The sequence below is a fragment of the Protopterus annectens genome, chromosome 7.part0 (assembly GCF_019279795.1).
Source record: "Protopterus annectens isolate FY-2018-M chromosome 7.part0, PAN1.0, whole genome shotgun sequence".
NCBI lineage: Eukaryota > Metazoa > Chordata > Ceratodontiformes > Protopteridae > Protopterus > Protopterus annectens.
In genome coordinates this window covers 1260667158-1260692274 of record NC_056739.1, presented here as the reverse complement: position 1 = coordinate 1260692274, position 25117 = coordinate 1260667158, and positions in this window count along the sequence as shown.

The window sequence follows — 25117 nt, the reverse complement described above, 5'->3', positions numbered from 1 at the left end:
CAGGTCTCAGTCACTGCACAGATATCGATGTTCTCCATTTTAAGGAGTGCCTTGAGTGAGTGCATTCTGAGATTTAGACTTCTAGCATTGGGTAGCATCACCCTCAGTTTTTGCTTGACTGTTCCTGTTATGGTGGTGAATTTGTCATTTGAACCTTGCCTAAAAAAAGGCACTATAGGGGCGGCAAGAACCTTCGTCAGTATCCAGAATCCCAGGGGTGACAGGTGCAGGCCATCTCTGGCAAAGCATTGTGGTCTGTCGACCATGTCATCCCAGGTAGACAGATACTCGATCCCTTTAGAATGGCACCAGAAGCTTAGCCAATTGTTGAAGTCAATCATTTTGTCCTTGTACTGCGGCATCATTCTGGGTGATGGCAGAATACTACTCAGGGCTAGGATCATACCTACCTGGGCTACAAGATCAGCGAGCTCTTACATGTCTCTTTTCATGTAGTCCAGGGAGGTACATCTCAGGTCATTCACACCAACATGGACAATGACAGTCATATCTGTACTTGTTGTGGAGTGACCTGAGTGCGTGGGTTATGTGGCGGATCCTGGCACCCGACAGGCAGCTGACAGTAACCTTCCCCTTGTTTAGTCTGGTGAGTGGGACATCAGTGTGCCTGACTATAGAGTCACCTATGACAAGTGTGTTGGGTACGTTGTTTTGCCTTATTGGCTGTGGTTGAGTGGCACACTGAGTCTGTGGGCTATGTGTCATTTGGGTTGTGTTGGGGGGGGTGGAGGTTGCTTGCATTTTCTGCTTTGGAGGTCTCTGTTGCTTGAGCAGATTATTATTGAGAGCCTCCATGAATGTTTTTGTGTTTCTATGTGTGGATTTTGGTGGTGTAGATTTAGTGAGACTATGTGATGAGTGTGGTGTGGTGCAAGTGTTTACCTTCTCCTCTTGACTGTCAAGTCCAGTCTTGATTGGAGAGAGCTTTACCTCCAGTTTGGCTAGATAAGTGCATCTCTCACAGATTGTAGTGTTGGGTGGTAGGAGGAGAGGGTTGTCTGTTTACATGAGGCAATTTCTACATTGCCCCAAGATGCCCAGATTCATCAGATAGACAGGAGAGAACACTGGGAGCTGACCCTTGGACATGCTTGAATAAAAAAACTATTTTCTTCTAGATAAGTGAGGAAAGTGAGTACAAGAGCTGTTTTTCTCTAAGCAAGTGAGGAAAGTAAGTACCAAAACTGTTTTCCTCTAGGTAATGAGGAAGGTTGAGTGCTGTAGTAATTAGTAGGTTATTTAGTGCTTACAAGTTCTGAACAAGTGCTGATCACGAATAAGCAAATTCAAGTGCTAAAACTAAGAATCTGTATCTGGACTAAACTAGTTACAGAAAAGGGGGGAAACAAGTGCAAATGTGGGCTTTTAAATCCGAAAGTTGAGAGAGATGGAAAAACTGCCCAAATGGCCAACAACTACAATTTCTGGGCCAGAACCACTCCTTATGTGGGTAGATAGGTTACCTAGTGCTTACCACTCCCACTGATGAGCTAGAAGGCTTCCCTCCAACACAAAAAGCTTGTAGGCCACCATTCTCTGAAGCTGAAAATGAGCTGATTATAGATGCATTCAGACAACACCATGACGTCCTGCTGTCAAGAGGGTAGACAAGAATGGCCAAACATATGGAACTCTGGGATGACCTTGTCCAAAATATCAACAGGGTGGGCCAGCAGAGTCGCACGTATATACAGATATTTGCTGAATGTCACAGTTTTTACTCATACTTCTGGCCCATTTTGAAGATCATAGTAATTGACTGACAGATTATTGACAAATCATTAATGATTGCAAACATTAAATATTATGACACAGATATCATATTCAAACTGTATACCCTTCAAATATGTTGTGGTGAAGCAAAACGTATTATTCCATCAACTGTATAGGTACATAGGAGCATTTTATGTCACATTTGCCCCTATTCTTGAGCCTTTGTCCAACCACAATTTATGGCTTTCTCCACACTTATTGCTATAAGTGGTTGATAGGTTTAAATGTATGTAATAGTGACAGCAGTGTAAATTGCTTAACATATATTGTAGCATAGCAGTGCATGTATTAATGTCATCCTGTTTTTCTTTTTATCACAGGTGATCATGCAAGTGGTTCTGTATCCCCTACACCACATGATGTCAGTGTCTCATCAGAGTCTGATGATGGTGGTGGCAGAAGTGAGGCACAGTCAGGGGTTGCAGAGGCTGAATCTGACGCAGAAGTTGACATCCAGCACACCACCTCAGGATCCCCAGACATAGCCAGTATGCCTACGCATACCCAGTCCACTGAGGTCACAGATATTGGACAGTTGGAGGGTGCGGACATAGACTGGGGAAAGTGTGGCTACGATGGCTTCAGTGCCTGTTGACACTGTCCATACTGAGATGCCACCCAGGTGGATTGATAGGGGTGCTCGTTGAAGGCCAGCTGCCCTCCACCACCTGCTGCAGGTGTCTCTCCATGTGTCACTTGAAATATGTCTAGGGCCATAATGGATGCACAGGCATGTTCAGAACATCACTCCAGAAGAATGCTCAGGGTTCTAGATGCAGCACAGTCTGACATCCATGACTGCCTCCACCGTGTTGTTGATGCACTGGATCGGTTCAATGGCACATATGATCAAGATGTGCCCATGAGGGACCGCAGAGTGTCTGTCATGAAATACACATTGTCTGAGATGGAACGTCTGCTGGGAGGGGAACACTGACCTCGTGGATGTAGGTCAGCAACTACATCTGCTGAGAACCAACGTGGCTGTGCCCGATCAACCTCCTGTAGTGGCAGTACATCCACTGCTCTAACAAAGAGGGTGCTGTCCACACCCAGATGTAGCAGGCCATGGGGTCATGGTCCTAGGGATTCCAGTGAAGGAAGCATGTCCAGCAGACATCAGTCACCCTCAAGCAGTAGCACACCATCTGATCTTGGGCATGTAGGTGCCAATGCAATATCTGTCAAAGCCAGTTATTGTGGTTGGAGGCAAAGATGATGAACTGTCAATGCTACCATGCATGGCTCACAGCTGTCCAACATACAGACACTTATGGCTAGCACTGCACATGGTTGTGTTCATGCAGACACACACACACTCCAATGTCACATTGAAGGCACCTACTGAAACACACTCTACATTTTCATGTTCCATGTTAACTGCTGCCCTTGCTGACTCACACACACACACACACACACACACACACACACACACACACACACACACACACACACACACACACACACACACACACACTCACTACCCTTTTGTGAATACCCTTTTGTGTCAGCCTAGGCCTCCTGCACCCCCACAAACCACCATGTGTAAGTGATGACTGTGCCACATCCCTGTTGTCTATCTTTTGGCTTCAGGGATACTAAAGTTATGTGTCTAATGCACAGGGTGACAACCTACATTAATATGTATTTTATATCTCCATTTGTGCTGTTGGCCTGATAATTCTACCTGTCAGTTATATTGTACTTAGCCATTTAGGCAGTTGCTAGCATAATAATTCCTGTACTTTCTAGTTGATGCTTTTGTAAGGCTTGTGAAGTTAGTCAACAAAACGTGTCTCATTGATATATCTAACCTTCTCTTTAAGAACTGTTTAGTGCAAATTTGTGTTTGCACATCCAAAGTCAACCCATCAGAGTCTGAACTCTGATTTGTAAGTCAGCACTGTGGACAAATCTCATCAGAACAGTAATACAGTATAATGTTTTGCTTTTTCATGGACATCACCATAGGTTCCTAGGTTCACAGGCTGTGACAAGGGTATTGGCCTGATGGTGTTTAGAAGCATAGCTGATACATCACAATATAATATGCAATGGCAGATATAATGCATGACCATGATTTGTGCAGAAACAACCACCCATGTCCATGAGAGAATCAGCAGTGATCCATGGCAGATAACCTTTTCACATCAAGTCAGCCAGCCTATGCTTAAACAGGTTAATGGATGTGCTCTGCCTGACATGGATTTGAAGCCTATTGCAAAGGACTGACAACCTTTGAGAGATGTATTTGTCTCTCCAGTATGTCCTATGTATGTGATAGTGTACATAGAGGTTCCAGGAACAGGTGGCTGTGGTCCCATATGACTTAAGGATGTGCAACATATTCATCCTATTATGTGCAGCATGTTCATCCCATTTGGGCCAAAGACAGCCATGTAATGTATACATAATCAGCCTCAAAGCTATATATATATATATATATATATATATATATATATATATATATATATATATATATATATATATATATATATATATATATATATATACACACCATACTGTGTACAGTGACAGCTACTTCATTGTACCCACAGAAGACACATGTTGGAGAACCCCTGTTGTTTTATTACTCACAGATGTCTGATGTCTGTCAACTTGCTGCAGGTGTCTGGGACAATACATGTCAAAGGGAAGAGTATATTCATTAATAGGGCTGATGATTGAGTATAGGGGATTGATAACATTAATTATATTTGATGTAATGCCTTTGCTAATTGGATGTATGATGCAGAATGCCTTCCTCTCCACAGACACACAGGTTGCAGTCAAGATGTGTTTCAAGGGATATTGATACAGAATCTGGTAAAACTGTACTCTGTGTTATTTTTTAATAAGCAGGAATATTTATTACCACAGGGTATGGTGATGCATGTTTGTGCAGTTGTTATAAGACCCATAGCTTTGTCAACGGTAATTAATGGCACACAGATATTTTGCCACACATCCTCTGTTTTGTTTTGGACTTTTGATAAGTATATGGCAAATAAGAGGGGAGACAGCACTGACACCTGTTACCACACAAGTGACAAGTCTGCTGCTTGAGGTGATGTCTCCCACTTTGACTGAGCGTTGTTGGTCTGTGATCCCATTTGCAACCCACCTGATAACACAATATGTGATATTCATCTTAGTGAGTTTCTGATTGAGACCGGATGTTAGATTGTGTTGAAGGACTTGGCCAAGTCAAGATAGAATGAGTGTACAGCTTTGTCTATGTCTCTGCTCACAGTCTTGAACTCCCACAGGTTTTGCAGGCACAAGTTTCCCTTGAGAACAGCTAACTGGAACAAATCTACTGTTTGGAGGTCACCTATGTCCTTTTGTCTGAGATGCATGCAAATTGCTTCCATTGCCTTACAACAAAGGTTGAATACAGTTATGGGTCTATAATTCCACTTGTATGTTGCCTATCCTCCATTGTATGGGTGGGTAATGATCACTGTATTCCATTCAATGTGGACAGCAGCAGTACACTGACTGTGGTTGAATATAGTGCCTAGTGGAGTAGCTCACTGTTGCAGCACATGAAGAACACAGCCCGGAATGTCATCTGGTCCCATGTTGACTGTGCTTCTAGTCTTGGACAGAGCAGTGATAACTTGCTCTTTGTATATATCACATTTTGGAGGTGATGATGCATGCACGTGACACAGCACAACTCTAACTTTAACATGACTGTAGGTAATCTTATAGTAGATGGCATCACCAGGCCGTGTGGATGACAAGAAGTTGAAGGACTACTAGACAGGAATGCTTTTGCAAGCACAATAAAACTTAAAAAAACATGTCATTTGACAAGGCAGTGTTGGATATGGTTTACTATCAAAACAGTGAAATCTATATTAGTGTTTAATGTAATAGTCGAAAAATAAGGACAGAAACTATTTTGTTGAGTGTTCAGAATATCGAACATTTGGAAAGCTAGAATCAACATTCCACAAAAACCTGATCAATTGTTACGAACATTTTTACTGTTTTGTAGGGGGGCAAGCCCCCTGCATCCCCCATGTGGGGGGGGGGGCTGTGCCCTCCACACCCCCTGCTAATGATATATTCTAACTCTGAGATCGCACTACATTGAGGAAAATGGTAATTTTCCTGATCTCCACTGTAGTGCGATCCAATTGTAAACATGGATGCTCAAAACCACGAATGCAAGCTACATGATGATGTTTCAGAGGCAACAGGATTTCCACTAGCAGTTTTAAACTTTTGCACCTTTACCCTCAACCTTATGAATGATGTTAAGGTAAGTTTCAAACTTTTGATAGTAAATCATTGGATACACACTCCCACTTTTCTTTATGTAGACACACACACACACACACACACACACACACACACACTACTGCAGTGAGAAACAAACCCTTACCTAAGTGCACATACTACAGAACACAGTTTTTAACACAAGAGCCACTACACAAGTCTGATTTTAACAAGACTGCATGTGAACTTATAGTAGATGACATTGTCAAGGGATGTAGGAACACCAACTTGGGAGGCCTGCATAGGCACATTGCTCCTTAGTGTCATCTAAGGCTAGTATATTAACAGTAGTATACTGTTTAGAAGTCATAGCTGTGTAACAACACAAGTCCCTTATTGAGCATATTTGTATGTTTGGCTTTGCCAGTGCAAGCCTGTGAGCACAATTATATGGTCATGTCCATGATAGAGCACACAATATTATATATTACACCTTTGTTTTGTGTTATATGTATGTGTTGTAGAATTAAGGAGATCCCCTGGTTGTACTGATTGCTGTTGAGGTTGGTTGTGAGGAAACACATGGATGGTTATTAAGTTTCGGTACAGATAGTTATACTGTGCCCTCAGTTTGCATTGTTTCCACATGTAGTCTTATGTCACACAAAGTATCTGCGAAATATAAAACAGTAAGAACACAGATCTGTGTATGTGATGTAATAGTTAGCATACCTCTCAAACTCTTAGAGCAAGGAATTTGCACAAAACCATAATATATGTAGGCATAAAGTGGCAAAAATATGGTTGATGTTTAACTATTGGCCTTACAAACCTAAAATGCTGATGGAATAACAAGCTTTGCATTAGCATGAATTTTCTGAAGGGTATGACATCTGCAAATCAAATGTATGTCATTATTTTCTGACTTCATTCTCAATAATTTTACGTTACTTTTGTAGAAACCAACATTTTATGGGGACCTCACTACAAATATTATGTAAAAATATGAATATTCTTCATAAATCTGTACAGCTGAGATCTATAATAGTTAGACAGAGGAAAAAGAAAAATGCAATGATTATTGCACTAACTGTACACGCATGCACGTTCCCCTCTTTTACCTGTTTGCATGTAGGTAAGCAGTGGACAAACACAAAGTGCATTGCTAACATCCAGCCTTCCTATTACATAATGTATATGTCCTACTGCAGCCCACTCCTATCACTAATCTAGGCCATGATTTTACAGTTGCTACAGGCAATAATTGAATGTATCTGGTGTTTGCTATTACCAGTGTGACATAACTCTCATCTACTGATTTCTTTTTTCTGCTATTTTGAGCCTCATGCAAAATATTTAAGGAATATTAAAACATTTTTCAGTATGTGACACATCAGGTAAACGTGTACTAAAAATATACAGATTAAAAATTATGGGACACAGAATCACGGTCTGTAAAGAAAACTAACTATTGCAAAAACAACTCCTAAACTTCAACTTACATCAGGATTTGAACCCCCAACAATATTAAAGCTTCAAGCAGGATGTCTGCCTTAGTTCTTTTGGCCACAGAAGCAGCTTTCCAGAAATGGAGTCATTCCTCACACAACCACCTTCACAAAATGTACACTGCTATCAAGCCATGCACTGTATATTGTGCAAGTACTTCTATGATTTATATTTGGACAAAGGCCAGTTAGTAGACACAACTCTTGTCATAATTATGATTACAAATATACATCTCTCTGTTCTACAATCCTGTTTTTGTGGGTGAGGGAATATAACACATTTACTGTTAGGATACAAACTCATCTGAAGTTAGAAACTGCAATGGACTAGAATCACTTCCTAACTTCTCTCTTGCATGATGTCACAGTATTCAGCTGTTGTTGGACTGTGTGAGTGTTTCATGTCTGATGCATACACATTACATATAACACTGTAATAATATAAGTGTGTGTACTCACATATTAACTTAAGTTATCTACAAAAGCGCCACTATATATTTGCATACTGTAACAAGGTAAGACATATACAAGGATATGTGATAATAGTTTTCAACAAAACAGTCTAGGTTCAGGCCTTACCTTGCAAATGCAGCAGTTGACACAGCATTAGTTTAGGGCTGACTCTGTCTGAGGCAAGCAGTACACAGCCAATACATATATAGATAAAGGTTGTGTGGCCTGGCATCAATTTTAATATATGTATGTAAGTAGGAGAAAAGTATTAGACCCTAGGTGGTCAGTGAACATGCTTTACATTGTCTCTTAGCCAAAGCAAGGACATACTGAGCATGCATACATCTAACTACAGGGACAGTAGTTAGTGGTTCTTCCTCCGAGTCCTCCTGTGACTGTGGCTGTGTGACCTAGGCGTTGGTGGGGGGATGTGTGTCCATTCCCTTAGCTTATCCTGCTGCAGCTGCTTTCACAGGATCAGACTGTGCAGCATAGCACAAACTGTGAATATTTGTGTACATGTGCCTGGAGTATACTGCAAGGCTCCACTAGATATATCTAGGCGATGGAACTGTGACTTCAGAAGCCCAAACACACACTTAGTTTGTGCATGTGCTTCATTATGATGTTGTTCTGTGGTGTGTGTGCTTTTCTAATGGGTGTCATCATCCACAGTTCCAGGGTGTAGCCAGCATCCCTCACTAAATGGCCCTTTAGGATGTCCCCTGTAGCAAACACCTGGTACAGCTGTGATGTGTACCAGAAATGGGTGTCATGATAACTGTCAGAGTTGCCAGCGCACACAGTCAAGATAATCCCTTGGGCATTGCACATGACTTAGCAGTTGATGGAGTGTTATCCCTTGTGTGTCATGTAGATTCTACCCTGCTCACCAGGTGGTGCCTTGATGTCTACATGAGTGCAATCTATGGCACCCAGTACTTCAGGGTAGTGCACTACATATAGAAGTGTTGCATACTGCTGGACTTCTCCTTAGCAGTAAGGGAAAAATATATGTGTTCACTAGCATGTATAAGCATAGCATCCATGAACTGGTGGAGGATCCTGGATGCTGATGCCTGTGACACCCTCATCATGTCTCCAGTTGGTCTTTGAAAAGTACTTGCAGCTAATATCTTAAGGACTGCACATACCTTAGTTTCCACTGGAATGGGTTCCACTCAGTTGGCTCTGGCTCTGAGTTGAGGCTGGCAGAGCTCACAGAGTTCTTGCAATGTGTCCCTGTCCACCCTGTAGTACTCTACAATCTCCAGCTCATGTAGCATCTGGAAGGTTACTCAGGGCCTAAACACTCTTCTCCTTCTTGGCCTAGGCCTACTGTCAGCAGCACCAGCAGCATTGGCTTCAGTCTTTACCACATACAGATGTAGAATAGCTGCAGCAGCCCCTAGCATTATGTCAGCTAAAAGTTCCAAGTCTCTACGCTAATGTTATTGAAGTATTAAGGAAAAATCAGAATGTAGGCTGTATGCACACTTCATACATTTCTTTATTAGGACCACTATGTGGTAATAGCTAATTTAAATGACACTCACCTGCTTAGGATATAATTAGCAGGATTTAAAACTCCTGCTGCAGTGCGCAGTATTGTGCTCTTCATACTGACTCACAGCAGAGTACAGCTGTGTATAACAACAGAAAATCATGTAAAACTTTATATAATTTCATTCCTATTGTCATGATACATACAGAATATGTTAATTACTGATAATTGCACTTCATTTCTATGGTGTACAATGCCAGTAGAGTATGATAAAAGTTGACATACCCTGTACTTGAACCCAAGACTATCTGCACCCCAGTCTTATACCTAACAGCTGTCTGTACAGGTGTACTCTAGCAAAGGCTTCTAACTAGACGGAATTAGTAGAGTGCAGCCCTGCTTACGGGTTTGCTCAATGCCCAGAAGTTCTCACCATATTGAGTGAATGTATCCAGTTCCTATTTCTCAATGTCTAGCTCATGCCTGGTACATGGGTGGTCTGCTCACATAAATAAGGATTGCATAGTCATTGCCGTTTGTGCGACATGGTGCACTGCACACATACGTGCAAAAGACCCAATAAAATAACTACAAAGTTACTTGACACACACCCCCGATGTCATCAACAGCCATGGGAAATATAAACACCGTGTAGGAGCTTACACAGTGGGAACAGCCCTACATGGTCCCTGTTTTTTGTGATTCAACAAATCCACTGATTTTTCACATTATTTGCATAATAACCATGCTGACAGCCTGGAAACTACATGAATAGTGGCCATGTAGGCTGGGCAACAGCAAGGGAGCACAGAATTAAAGACACAATTCAGGGTATGACTGTACCTGTTGAGGCAATGTATCATACTCATTTAAATTACATTTGTATTATTCATTTTCAAACATTTTGCACATAGCGGCACACTGCACAAAATTCTGCTAAAATAAAAATTATAAATTTTATAGTGATCTGACAAACCACCCTGACTCTTTTGGATATCATTGGCTGTTAAATGCATGTTTTTAGCCTTTCACTGGTAATCTGTCCATATTTCACAACTTCTATATTACTTTGGATAGCTGGATTTGGGGAAGAAATAGTGGATGCAGTTGTATGTTAGTGGGTAAGGTGTAGGTATGTGGCTAAGGTTTTGGTGTACTAGACAACTATCTAGGAGGCTTAGCCAGCTATTCATAAGGCTTTCTTTAATTAAGCTAGAAAATTCAAAGGTAATATCTATATAGCACAAAACTTATTTTAAACAGCACATCATACTCCATCCAAAATAATATCACTACTATACCTGTGAACAAATTTAGTTCCAATTCCTATCCACTCTCCCTCCCCATATTCTCACCTACCTCACTGTCCCTGCCTCCCCATAATTACTTCTGAACAGGTCCTGAAACTGTCTCCAAAACCACAACCACTAGCTCTATGTATCCTGACAGCATACCAGGCTGCCCATTAGCATTAAACATAACCTTAATGGTTCCCTTCTAAACCTATTCTTATAATGGAACTCATAAATAATTAAACTCATACCCTGCAATCCATCAACCCAAATCACTTTGCTTTAGAAAAGGTAGGTCCTGTCTACTGAATCTGGTGGACTTCTTTGAGAAGGTGATTGAAACACTGGATTATAGTTAATCAATGCATTCTGCCTACCTGGGTCTAGCTGTGGACTTTGGCACTATCCTGGACTCTTGTGTCATTGAAAAACTCACTTGCCTGTACATTTACAAGTAGACAACCCACTGAATATCCAATTGGCTCAATGACAGAACATATACAATTAGGGCTAGTGGCTCATCTTACTCTGAATGAGTTACCACTAGTTGTGTCACACAGGGCTCCATATTGGATCTTCTTCTCTTCAACATAAACTTCTTTGATGTCCATTCCAAGCTGATGTCAAGTTTCTACAGCTGATAATATTTGCTGATGACCGCAGACTTTGTATTGTCATTGACTCTTCAAATAAGATCCATATCCTGCGATGCTGCATCAGCAAATGGTGTCACAACTATGTGCACAAATTCAGTAGCGCAGTACTCTTTAAATTCTTTTTTTACCCATGTCATAAAATATATTACCTCAAAGATAATATCATCATTAACAACCTAAGCACATTCATCATCGATAAAGGGGAGGGCTGATATCACACATTCAAGGCATGCCAGCTAACAGCCTGGCGGATGATATATCCTCTGCCAGATTACCAGTTACAAAGCCTAATGCAGTGGGTGTTGCAATCATTGATGCAGGAGAATACCAGAGCAAAAGCCACTGTCATAAGGTCAGAAGATGGAATGTTGTATTAGCTAAGGCTTCAGACAGAAAAATGGTAACCAAGTGCTACAGTGACAGCGTGTCATTAAGGGGAATTCCCAGATCTTGAACACAGTACAAAAATTCATACATAATTAATGGAGATAACAGAGGAACATTACATGGATTGACAGTGACATGCAGTAGCATTGCTTTGGTTTTTAACTAGATTGAATTGTAAATAATCATGAGTCATCCACTCAAAGAATGAATCCAAGCAGCATTCTTAATGTGAAAAATTCACTACAGTTTCCAAACATAGGGAAAGCCATAACTGCATATCATCAGCATACACCTAGCAAAGAGTACGCCTTGCCCAGCAATGGCCACCTAACAGGCAGCATGTACACAGTGAACAGCACTGGGGCCAGACTCATGTCCTGAGGTATACCACAGTTAAGTGAGTAGGAGACTGATGAAGTCAGATCAGATGCCACTCATTCACCATGTCCAAAGAGATAACCACTCAAGGACAGTACCAGATAACGTCCAGTACTCTTCCATATACTTGAGAAGTATCCCATGCCAAGAGCTGCAGAAAGATCATGTCGAAGCATCTAAAACTGTTGTTATTCTCATACCATTAGGAGTTTGTGAATCAAATTAATGAGGGTTGTAGTCCATGAGCTGCTTAGAACTAAACCCAGGCTCACAAGGATCTATAACATTCTAAGAAGGCATGTGATGTCCAAGATGCCATTTGATTAAGACCAGTTAACTGAAATGGGACTTTGTAGAAACAAACTTTTGAAAAACCTAAACATTTCCATCAGGAGTGAATCTCCCCACACCTTTCCACTTAAGCAGAGAGCCTCTACATCCCCAATTTATATAGCAAACTCTGCGGTCTCCATACCTTACATGAAAGGATGTGGTGACTTCAAGTAAAAGCTGAATTGTCACACCTGATCTAACAAAATGAGCTTTGACAAAAGGAGTCAGACAAATCAATGAATTTCAAACATCAGTTATGAATGCATTGACAACTATTGAACCATGGTACTGATCCCTGGCAAATGTAATTCGGATCTGTTGCCATTAATCTAAACTCTTACTAATATGCTGTCCAATGAGTACTGCAACAATTGAATTGAGATTTGCTTTATATTTACCAGAAAATTCCTTTAAATAGCACCAAAGACATATCAGCAGTCCTGGAATCTGAGGAGAAAAGCTCTACATGATACAGAGAGAAAGTAATATACATAATTAGTGTGATGAATCATTTGAACATACAATCATGAAAAAAATGATGATTGTTTGACCATACAGCAGTGAGAATAAAAACATGACAAAATACATAATGAATTATCAACATACAAAAATAGATTAATCAAGATACAGACAAGACAATGATATAAAAATCATTCAAATGTAGTGTTGTAATGATTATCCTGTCCAGTATCCAGTTATCAGTCTCTCATTCCTTGTCTCTGCCACTGCAAGATTTGTAATTCTCTGCATATCTTTGATCTTTCCTCAGTCTTTCTCATTTGGATCATCTTGTTTCTACAGAATGTTTGATTGAAGAGCATTTCCTGCTTTGCTTCAAAAATCAGATCTTCCACTTTAGTTTCAACACCATTTCCCACCAACTGTACTACAGCATTCCTTGCTTGCTCATCCATTTCCTCTGATTCTGCCTCTAGTGTTGCATCCTTGTGAGACACACTGAAGGTCAAATCTGGTGTGGAGCTCTGAGAGCTCTGGTCTGATGTATTGAAACTGAATTGGTCGATATTGAGATTTCTGTCAAACACAACACCCCAGGACAGTAAACAGATGGTGGTAAACTTACTGAAAAGCAGTGAAGCTATATGTCAGTCTTGACGATATGAGATGGTACTGCTGTTATGAATAAAGCAACTGTGATGTGTGTTATTATACAGGTAGCCTTGTTTTCACAAGCCCTATTTAATGGATAATGAGAGGAACAATATTGAGGGGTAGTCTTTTGAGTATCTGTACTATGTTGTTCATAAGTTCATAGGTGTTTACTAGGCTAATGACCATAAGAGCCCTTTTAAGCTTAGGCATGCATCCGAAATCTCCAAGTTCTGGTACCCTTGATAAGTGTAAGCAGGGGCTTGGGAGATGAAATATTTACAAGCAGGGGCCTGAGAGATGAACCATTTAAAGGTTGCCTGTGTCCATTAGAGACATAGGTGCCAAGCCAGGGATGAAGTTCCTGTTCACAATCCAATTGTCTAAGTTACACTTAAATTGGGTTAGGGTGGAACTTTGCATCACGTGGATGGGGAGCCTGTTTCAGAGAAGGGTAGTCTCTGGGATACAGACCTGTCTCTCTAGCAAGTCCTATTTATATCATTGGCAAGGTTGAAGTATTTAGAATGGGTAATTCTGGTGCTGTTTGTTTTGTGGGTATGCAGGAAGTCCACCATAGTGCAGAATGACAATGCCCTGTTTGCCAGGAATAAACCTCACCTCAAAAGCCTGTAGGAGAGAGAATACAGAGATATGGCCATGCAGTGGACAGTCCATTTGTTGAATATGCCTGGTTAGGTACATACTAAAGAGGGCATTGTACTCAATTAGAGGACTGATGAATGCCGAATACAGTAGAACATTGACGTCGTTGGACCTAGATGCTATACAACATAAAATGATTTCCTCCCCTACTGTAGAAACATGATGGTCAAAGGCTATATTGCTGTCCATATGTGTCCCTAAGTCCTTGGCTACTGGGTCAACTCTAAGGGGTGTGTTGTCAACAACAGAAATACTTGATGGCTCTATCACATTTGCCATGCAGCCCCTTTTGCCAAATTCTGGATTCTCAGTACTTGTATTGTCTGTTTTCCCTGATAGAATGGTTCTCTTCTCTCAGAATTTTGTAATAGTCATAGAGTAGTCCCAGCAAAGTACCACTGTCCTCATCACCAGTAATGGTCATTATTGCTTTAGGGGTAGCTGAGAGGAGATTTTTCAAGGGCATTTTTCCATGCTTCATTCTCAGTGGTATGGGGCAATCGCAATAGTCGATTGTCTTATTCTGCAGAACCAGGACTGGGTTTTGATGATGCCAACATTCAATCTACAATATGAGACCTTGCCAACTTAATTATAAGAATACACCTGTTTTTTTTTTTTTGTTTGTTTTTTTAACAAGACACTCCATCTTTTGTTGTATGTTGACAAATATCAAAAATAAGGATGCTGCTCAAGTATTATTTTGATAAGCATGTTAAACCTTCTTGACAATGGCATAGCTAGAATAAAGAAATATAATATTACATAAAAAAAAAAAATATTTGGTGAAAAACACAGTGACTCAGTCATAAGACCTCTGCCTCTAACTTATGCTGTCTTGGTTCAAGCCTAACCTCTGATCACTGTTATGTGAAGTTTGTATGTTTTCCTAATATTGGTGTTTTTTTTTTTCTAGGTAGGCCAGTTTTTTTCCACATATTCAAAACATTCTGATTAATTAGCAATATTAAGCTAACGATATATATATATATATATATATATATATATATATATATATATATACATGGTCAAACGGCTGAAATCTCGAAATGCAGATGACCGAAGCAATATGCTCGAATTTCAGAAGCTCGACCTTCTGAAAGGGAAAGAAAAAAAAGCAAGAAAGCACAAAACAGTGTTTCTGCAGGGAGGGCAAGCCCACACCCTCTGCTACTTATTTATTCTAACTCCGAGATTGCACTACAGCGCAGAAAGGGACATCTTGCATTCTGTTCTGTATGCCGATCCCCATTCAGAAGGTCAAGCTTCTGAAATTTCAAGCACATGGTCTCGACTATATGCATTTTGAGATTTCAGCCGTTTGACCTTCTGAAGGGGAACTATATATATATATATATATATATATATATATATATATATATATATATATACATATATACACATACATACACAATTGTGTTGTCTATTGCATTTCTACTTGTCTTGTGACCCAATACATGCATAAACAAAACTATTTGACTTAAGTACCCTGCAGCAATCATAAGACATACCTCAAACCGTTCAAGGTGTACTCTCATAAATTATTGTGAACAGTATTTAATCCAGCTTGTAACTTGTTTGAGTGCATATGTTTGGTTTTGGTTACAAAATTCAGGTTAAAATGTGAAATGAAACTATGATAAAGGGCCTGGCAGACATAAAATTGATGTAAGAAAGTAAGACAGAAGAATATTACTGAGGTCAAGAAGGAATTTGTTGTTAATTATTTTTTCAGAAACTATGTGGTAAAAGCAACATCTAGACTAATTTAGGCAGGAGGTTTGTACAGCCTTACCATGTAATTCCATAAGGTCATCTCTATGCTTTCTGTAAGAGCTCCAACACTAGACAATAGTTGCGTTGTAATATTTTGAAAATCCCATGCATTTGGTCAAGGTGACATATTATTCATAGTGAAGTGGTGTTGAAAATGTACAGAACATTAAGGAACTCATACTGGAAGCAGATCCAGGAAACCTTTTTCAGCTACTGAGTCACAAATGACACACTTTGATTGAGATTCAAATTCTTTATTCAACATCCTTATTTAAGCAAGGGAAGGAAAGTTAGCAATGCAGCAAAGTGCATTTAGGTATCAACACGTTGTGAAGGGTAAGTGCTTATGACACTTGTACAACATTTATTCAAACCACAGCACACCAATTAACATGCTTGTGCACTGAATACATACGTTATTAAAATGTGTTCATTCATGAGTTATTTTTTAAAATACAAGTACTTTCAGTCATGTAGAGGGAGATTTGCCAGCAAGCTTATTTGTTTAAAAGTAAGTTTCACATATAGTAATGCAATAATCCTCCAAATGAGCATTTCATCTTTCTTTTCACTGGTGTAATTTTAGTAAGATTTCAAACAAAACTGAACAAGCCCCCACAATGTTTGATGGAATGTATACATTTTTAATGTTAGTTGTTGGCTCTTTCGGCTTTTCCCGGTTAGGGGTCACCACAGCAGAACTCTGGTCTGCTAATGATTGGCAGTAGATTTTTTTACGTGCCGAGTTGCCAGCCCTGACGCACAACCTTCAACGAAGGTACACCCATTCACGCATGTCTCCACACAGAAGACGCTTTAGCTGAGAATCGAACAGGACAACGTCTTACTGTAGTGTTGTATATTTCACCAGCTTTTCTATATTGAGCTGCAATTAACATATGATTTTCATATGATAATTTGAACTCAGAGGAGGTGACTGAACTACAGGTAGAAGTAGAAACTTAAATCAGAATGTTCTAGTCTGAGTCAGTGGGTAAGGGCTGCCTTTAGAAAGAACCATTCTCACTGATTAAGGCAAATTTGTCATCCTTCACAAAATTACTCTGAATGGATTGGCATTAAAAAGCTATGCAACATGGAATGCAAGGATCAAATAGATACTTATAAAATATGTATGAATGACTATTCCCTTCATTGAGAAACATACAAACTCTCAACATTTGATTGGGGCACTTACTAAAGACAATTAAATTAAAGTAACCAGATCAGTCTGAGATTTCTGATATTACTATGTGAGGTCAGGCAGTAATGTTTAAGTAACTGTTAATGATATATTCTCCCCAAATTTAGGATTAGTACAAATATAGATGAACAACATACACATGCATACCCACATAAAATACCTATTTTTAAGAGGACTAGCTTTAATGAAATGCCTACATATTTTTATGAGAAACAAATACTGGCTATGATTCAGAAGCATGCTTGGCTATGAGTGATAACTTTGTGGCAAAAAGAGCCTTTTAGCATGATTATGGAAACCAGTGATTAAGAGGCACATTAGCCACAATGAGGAAAGACCTCTTTACTGGTTGAGTTGTATGAGTCTGAATTTATTGGTGAATATCACAAGTGCCAAGAAACACTTTGCTGTGGTAAGCCAGCCAACTGCCCATGCATTGCATTGCCACAGACACCCACACAAATATAAATATCCAAATGCACACATACTCATAGACATTCTGCAATACCTCTTACCAGTCCTGGATTTTATGAACATTCTGGCTGTTGCCTTCTAGTTGTCATTGTTCCTTGTACATCAGAAATGATTATGCTCAGTCAATAATGACAGACATTAGACTTTCATTCTGTTTATTGTTCAAAAATACAGTGGCATTCAAAACCTGTTGCTTTATAAAGTGTATTACAGTAATATTTAGAAAGACTTCCTTTTGTCATCTACTGCTTCCCCCACGTTGTCTTGAAGTCTTGATCATGGCCCTTATAAGTCACGGACCAGGCTAGGCTTATAAATGCCCATGGGCAGATAGCCTAGTACTTACTTATGAACCTATGAACCTATTATAGTCAGTCAATAATGCCAGACATTAGAGCTTCATACATAAACATCCTTACACGTGCATGCGCGCGCACACACACACACACACACACACACACACACACACACACACACACACACACACACACACACTACCTATCCCCAACTAACCACCCCCAATGCGACCACCCAGGCAGAAATGCACACACAAACACACACACACACACACACACACACACACACACACACACACCTATACACATGCGCGCACACCTTGGACCATTCATATCTCTGCATACACTCACACATACAGACACACATATACATCCCCAACACAACCTGTCTATGACATTTTCCTAAAACATGATCTCACCCATTGAATGTAATAGGTGAATAAGAGCTTTTGGTTGTGTTAATGTGGTTTTGGAAATAATTTATTCAGCTCTGCAGTGCCATGACTCGCTAAGCTACGTAAATCACTTACTGCAGATATTTCTTGGAGCAAGCTCATGGCTAATTGTCAAATGTCACTCTTCCAAAATTCCTCTTTTCATTTATGGTAAGCCAAGGAGACAGCCCTCTTTGAGGTAAAACATAGTGGCAGGCTTGTCTTTAAAATGGAAATGGCTACTGCCAGTGGTAAAGAGAGCTTATTGCTGGGAGTAAGTTTTCCAAAGGCAAGGGATTGAGTTTTACAAAATGAAATCTGAAAAGCAGAGATTAAAACCGCCTTAAGATAAGTTAAGTCAGTAAAGGTTTTAAGACGATAATGAGACTGATGCATGTATCTGGACTTGATGAATATAACCAAGTTATTTACAATATTCAGAGACAAAAAAACAAAGCAAATGTATGCAGACTTATAGACTACAACTGTCAGAGAAGCAAAGGGTGATAATAGACAGATGGTGCACTTTGAATGACAGGTAAGGTAATAGTGATGAGCAAATATGCCCAGGCAAGGGCAAAATTAGTTCTAAGGCTAATGTGACAGAGGATTAAAAAGTGTGGGTATTTATTAATGTTAAAATCAATTTGGTGAAAGTTATAGTACAGATAAGAAATGTCATTTGGAAGTTATTGGGCTCAAAAGTACATTTTTGACTATTAAAGTGAAAAAGTTATCCTACTGCCTTGTAAGACAATGGCTGTATCACTGAAAAGGAAACAGAAAGAACAGAGTTGAACAATGGCATAGATGAAAAAAAGGAAAATGTTACAACTGGTACATCATATGTCATGTGAAATATCTTGCACCGTTTTCGTGCTAAAGATTTCAGGTATGGTCTTTCCACCAGTTTCTTTCCCAGGATGTATATATTTATGGCAATGGCCATATGACTCTTCTGGTATGCCGAGATAATAAATCACATCATATGAACATCAAGGAGCATCTATTTCTTGTGCCAGCCTTAGCTGAAAATCAGATGCAGCTTTAGAATGAATAATCCCACTATAGAATTTGGATGCCTCCCATGAGTTACACACACTTAAAAATCTTATCTTGTATTTTTCAGGGGGGCTATTGCAGATTATTAAGAGTTAAGGAAAAGAAGTACAAGAAAAGGACTCCTGAATGGTCCTTGACCAGATTAAGATGTGCCTAATATACTCATGCAAAATGGCATCGGAGTATTTTGCATGTAATGGAGTTCTCCTTTTTAATTAATAATTAAAGTTTTATTTTGGTTAATAAATCCAAAAACGAGTGCAGTGAGCCAAACAAGAGAATGAAGAAACTTTTATCCCACTCGATTTATTGGCAAGAACTCTAAAAACATTAACGCTTTTAAAATACAAGAAACACGCGTTTTCGTCCTCAACATTCGGACTTCATCAGATACAGTATCTGATGAAGTCCGAATGTTGAGGATGAAAACGCGTGTTTCTTATATTTTAAAAGCGTTAATGTTTTTAGAGTTCTTGCCAATAAATCGAGTGGGATAAAAGTTTCTTCATTCTCTTGTTTGGCTCACTGCACTCATTTTTGGATTTATTAGTTGACTTGAGTGCTTTCACTTGGTTTTGGTTATTTTGGTTAATAGCAAATAAAAGGGAGGGACTGCTAGCAAGAGATGAAGGTGAAGTAGAACAAGAGAGTCCATCAAGTGGAGTGTATTGCAATGTAATGTAATATGACATGATATAATATAACATACTATAACATAATGTGTTCACACACATATAGGTGAAGATTATTCATGTAAACATTAGGACCACCTTAATAGAACTGTGAGATGCAGAAGAAAATCTCTGTTGCGGATGCATATACATTAAATACCTCTTCAAAGTATTTAGCCTTTTCAGAGATGGTGGGTGTGGTGCTTGATAAGGTACATCTGCTGACTGTTGTCCTACTGGAAAACTTCAATACTCAAGTTGGCAATCATGAAGAAACCTGGAAGACATGAATAATAGGAACTGATTGCTTCAATAATCCAGGGAGGGAAGCTGTTATTAGCCTTCAGTGATTATGTAGTGTCCTCAAAGAACACCATGTTCAAACAAAATGTTCCTCCTAGGTGCATTTGGTACCACAACATCTTGCACAAAACATCGGTGATCAGCTTTGTAGTCATGACATCAGACCTGAAGACATACATTCTGGGTGTTCAGATCATGAGACATGCTAAGTTATCAATTTGTCACCTGTCACTACCTGCTGTTGAGTTTGGTCAGATGACTTTGTCAGCTGCTATGTAAACCCAGGAACCCAAACTTGTACTGAGGGCACATTAGGAATGTCCAAAAGATGCCTTTTTGTGAGGTGGATTCAGCCTTCACCTCAACTACAGCTAAAGGTTATGGATATGGAGACTGAATACACCTCATACAAGGCCTCAGTAGTTGAGAAGGCAGTAAAATATTGTAATCAAAAGGTGTTAGATGCTTGTCATGGTGGAAACCATAAGACCTGCTGGTGAGGACTAATGCTGAGAGAAGGTGTCAAGTTAAACAATGATATGTTCCTTGGAAAGCTAGTAAGGCTGTTTCTACATTTGACTGACCAATATTGATAGAAGAGAAACGCAGCAATTGAAGCAGTCACAGAAACAAATGTAGGACTGTGAAAGTAGTTTGACGGAGAATTGATTTTGGTAACTTCTTATAGGCCCTGTCAAACCATCTGTTGACTCAGAATGGAGATTTGGAACATTTCTCAGGTGCCTTTTGACAAAGGTGGAGAAATGCTGACCTTAAAGTGGAACATTGATGGGAGGTGGAATAATATTCTTTAAGGAGGCAATGTTGGGATTAGGTACATTTCTGTTGATGAGGTTACTACATTGTGGTAAAGCTGCATGAAAGTACATAATATAGACAGAAATGTGGAAGGCACAGAATACTGTTTCCATGCCCTGGTTAATGTCACTTTTTCAATGTTTCATGAAAAGAGGGGAACAGTACCACTATTCCAGTAAATTAGGATTGTGGTCTCCATTTTTAAAAACATGATAAGATGGTGTGTTTCATTTATAGAGAGATTAAGCTCCACAGTTTCCACCATAAAGTCTGTGCTGTAATGCTTTAAAAGACTTTGTCCAATAGTCAAACAGCAGTTTAAGATTAAGCAATGTTGACACCACTTTGGCTGTGAAACAGTGAATCAGCCCTTCCTTCTTGTATTGAAAGGATCAAAAGAGTATATCCATACCACCTACATGTGTTTTGTGGACCTAAAATCAGGCAAATAACCATATACCAGACGGTCTTGACAGAGATGTACAACAATAGCACTAGAGTTCTTGCTTCATGTCATTCAGTCCCATATCTGATATCTGTAGAACTGGAGTTGTGTCCACTTTATTGGCATTAAACCAGATACTTTGAATGTGGGGATAGGCTTCATTAAGGGCATATATTTTCCCTTCTTTTCTTTGTGATTTTGATGAACAAGATATCAAAATGCAGCCATGATTCTGAAAGCATCCAATATGGGGATATGAAGTATGCATTTTATCTAACTTAAGATAATTAGGGTCAGTATTTCTGTAGTCAGAGTTAGCCAGCGAACATAAGAAATTGGAGCATAGGATTCTCTGTACATATCCTGATTATTTTCATTGTCTTTTATTTCTGTCTGTGCCAGGCTAAGTATATCTTAATCTGTATTTGTACTGTTTTCTTTATTAAGTAAAGTTCATTTATTTACCATTAAGCTCTTCTCTCTGATGTCCATTATTTAGTATACATAAATTTATGCACATCATTTATCTGAGAAGAGGATAATCATTACTCACCCAGTTAGTTAACCTGTGTGTCACATCTCCCATTAGAGCCCTTAGGACTACTATCAAGGAGGGGTATTAATGGATATTAGCTCATTTTTGGCCTGATTAAGAGCAGCCAGGTAATTGAAGGTCACTGGCTCTAACCTCACAGCGGTTGCAGTCCTACTTTGCCAGCCAGGAAGAAAGCTGTGAGAAACTTTAGATTTTTGCCAGCCTTCCCCTGGGAACTGTGTGTGTATGTGTGTATATGGTATCAAATTGTCTGAAATGCAATTACAGTGGATAAAGGGGCACTGAAAGACACTTGTTCACAGAGGAAGCAGTGAATGATGTCACTATGTAAGTGGCCCGTGTACAGTCCAATCTGAGTGTGGAGGTTGGATGCCCATACCAAAGACAGCAGTACATATTCATGTTATGCTGTTGGAGCCAGGTTGCAGTTTTTGAATTAATTATTGAAATAAATGTATGTGCACTTTCTTGCTATTACTCACACTGGCAGTAGTGAGATTCAAATCTCATTGGTGTTATTTTATTTATTTATATTTTTATTTCACATTTGTTTACTGCGAAGTTCTGACTGGACACAGGTCCATTTACAGTGGAAGCCCGGGAAGAAAAGCTCCACATTGAATCATTCAAACACACAATGGTAGACATTTGTATACTAAAATACAGAAAACTAACAGCGATTAACAAATAGGCATAGGGGCAATATAGACATTCAAAAAGTTTGTACATAATTAAGATTCATAAAAATATTAAATGATACTTCAGTAATAACATTGGATAGAGGTAAATTAGGTAGCATGGCTAATCAGATTAAATCATACCACCTAGGTTAGGTGCCACTTGTCAATCTAGCTAGGCAGCTGAAATGCAGGAGCATAGCCGGGTGTTAGTCAAGTGATTTTTGAGGGACACTTTAAACTGACTGACACTGGAGATGGTTGTCAGTGAAGGTGGAAGGCTGTTCCAGGCTTTAGCTATGGTATGTGAGAGTAAGGCTTTCCATGCAGTATTGTTGGCTCTGGGAATGCAGAGCAAAGATTTTTCATTTGAGTGAAGAGGACGATTTGCAGTATAGGGAGTCAGGAGATGGCAAAGAGCAGGGGGTTTCTCAGGGTGTTTTAGAATATTGTAAGTAGTAACAAGCTGATGATATAGAAGAAGTTGGAAGAGTTCAAGTCACCTTAGGTCCCTTAGGGCCTGGCAATGGTGAGTTCTGATACTGGAGTTACTGGCTAACTTAGCAATTTTATTATAGTAAGACTCTAGTCTTGGAAGGTCATTTTTTTGGTACAGATAAGAATGGGGGTTGCATATAGAAGGGTGGATAGCAGGTGGGTTTGTGCAAGGGTAACTTGCGCCTGGTCAGTGAGGAACCTTTTTTGTCTGTATAAAATTTCCATTTTTCTATGAACCTTTTTGATGGTTTGAGAGATATGGTTATCAAAGTGTAGATTGTTGTCGATTTCAACCCCAAGTAGTTTGGTATGTGGAGAAGGAGAAATAACGGCACCATTTTTAGATATGATGATGAAAGGAAGGGGGTGGTTTTAGCTGTAGTAGGTGGAAATAGGAGCACCTTAGTTTTGTTGTGGTTTAGAATAAGTTGAATGTTGTTTATCCAAGATTCTACAGAGTTAAAAGATTCTTGCATCATCTGTTGGAAGGTTGTTAGTGAGGGGGCTGAACAGACCAGTGTAAAATCATCTGAATACTGTATGAGTGTTGCATGATGGGTGGGAGTATGAAGATTATTTGTGAATATTGAGCCTTGAGGTACTCCTGTGGTTGTTGGAAGTTGGGGGGATAGTTTACCTTCCCATAGAACAGATTGGTGCCTGTTTGAGAGATAGTGTATGGACCAGGCAATAGCTGAGGGTGAAAAAAGAGGGTAGTCAAGGTGTCAAGTAGTTTGGCATGGAATACCATGTCAAATGACTTGGAAAGATTTAAGAAGACTGCAGAGACATAGTTATGGTTATTTCTATGTTCATTAACATAGTTAGTGAAAGAGAGAGGGGCTGTAGTAGTGCTATGAAAAAGTCGAAAGCCATGCCGTGAACAGGAGAGGAGGTTGTGTGTAAGCCAAAATTTCATGATGTGACAGTGTACACATCTTTCAAGAAGTTTAGACGGGGGTGGAATGTAAATGGGATGGTAGTTAGAGAGTTCATATGAGCTGCCACCTTTGTGCAGTGGTATAATATGGGACACTTTCCAGAGGACTGGCACGTAGGATTCTTGTAGAGAATGATTGATAAGAATAGAGGTTGAATAGACTGGTACATGTGCAGCTATATTTAGGAACTCTGTAGGTAGAACATCAGCAGCCAGGGTAGTGGGTTTTAGTTTCATGAGTATTTTTTTAATTGTGGAGATAGGGACAGGAGAGAAGGTAAAGGGTGGAATGTTAACTGGTGATCTTTTGGGGGTATGGCCAGTGTTATTTTGGTGTAATTTGGTGGCTAGCACAAGAATGGACTCTGTAAAATGCTCATTAAATAGTGAGGCTATGTTGGCTGTATTATTGGTGGAAGTGGGAGCTGAGGTGGTTGTTTTGCTAGGTTTTAATAGAGAGTTAATTGATTGCCAAAATTTTCTAGGGTCTCTTGGGTTTTTAGTCTGGTTTTTGTTTTAGAAATTTTCCTTATCTAGTTTGATTTGTTTTTTGGCCTGGTTCCTTAGTTGAAGATAATCCTGTCTGGTGAGGTTGGATCTGTTTCTCTTCCAGACTTGCTAGGCTTTATCTCTAGATTTAAGTAAGGATCT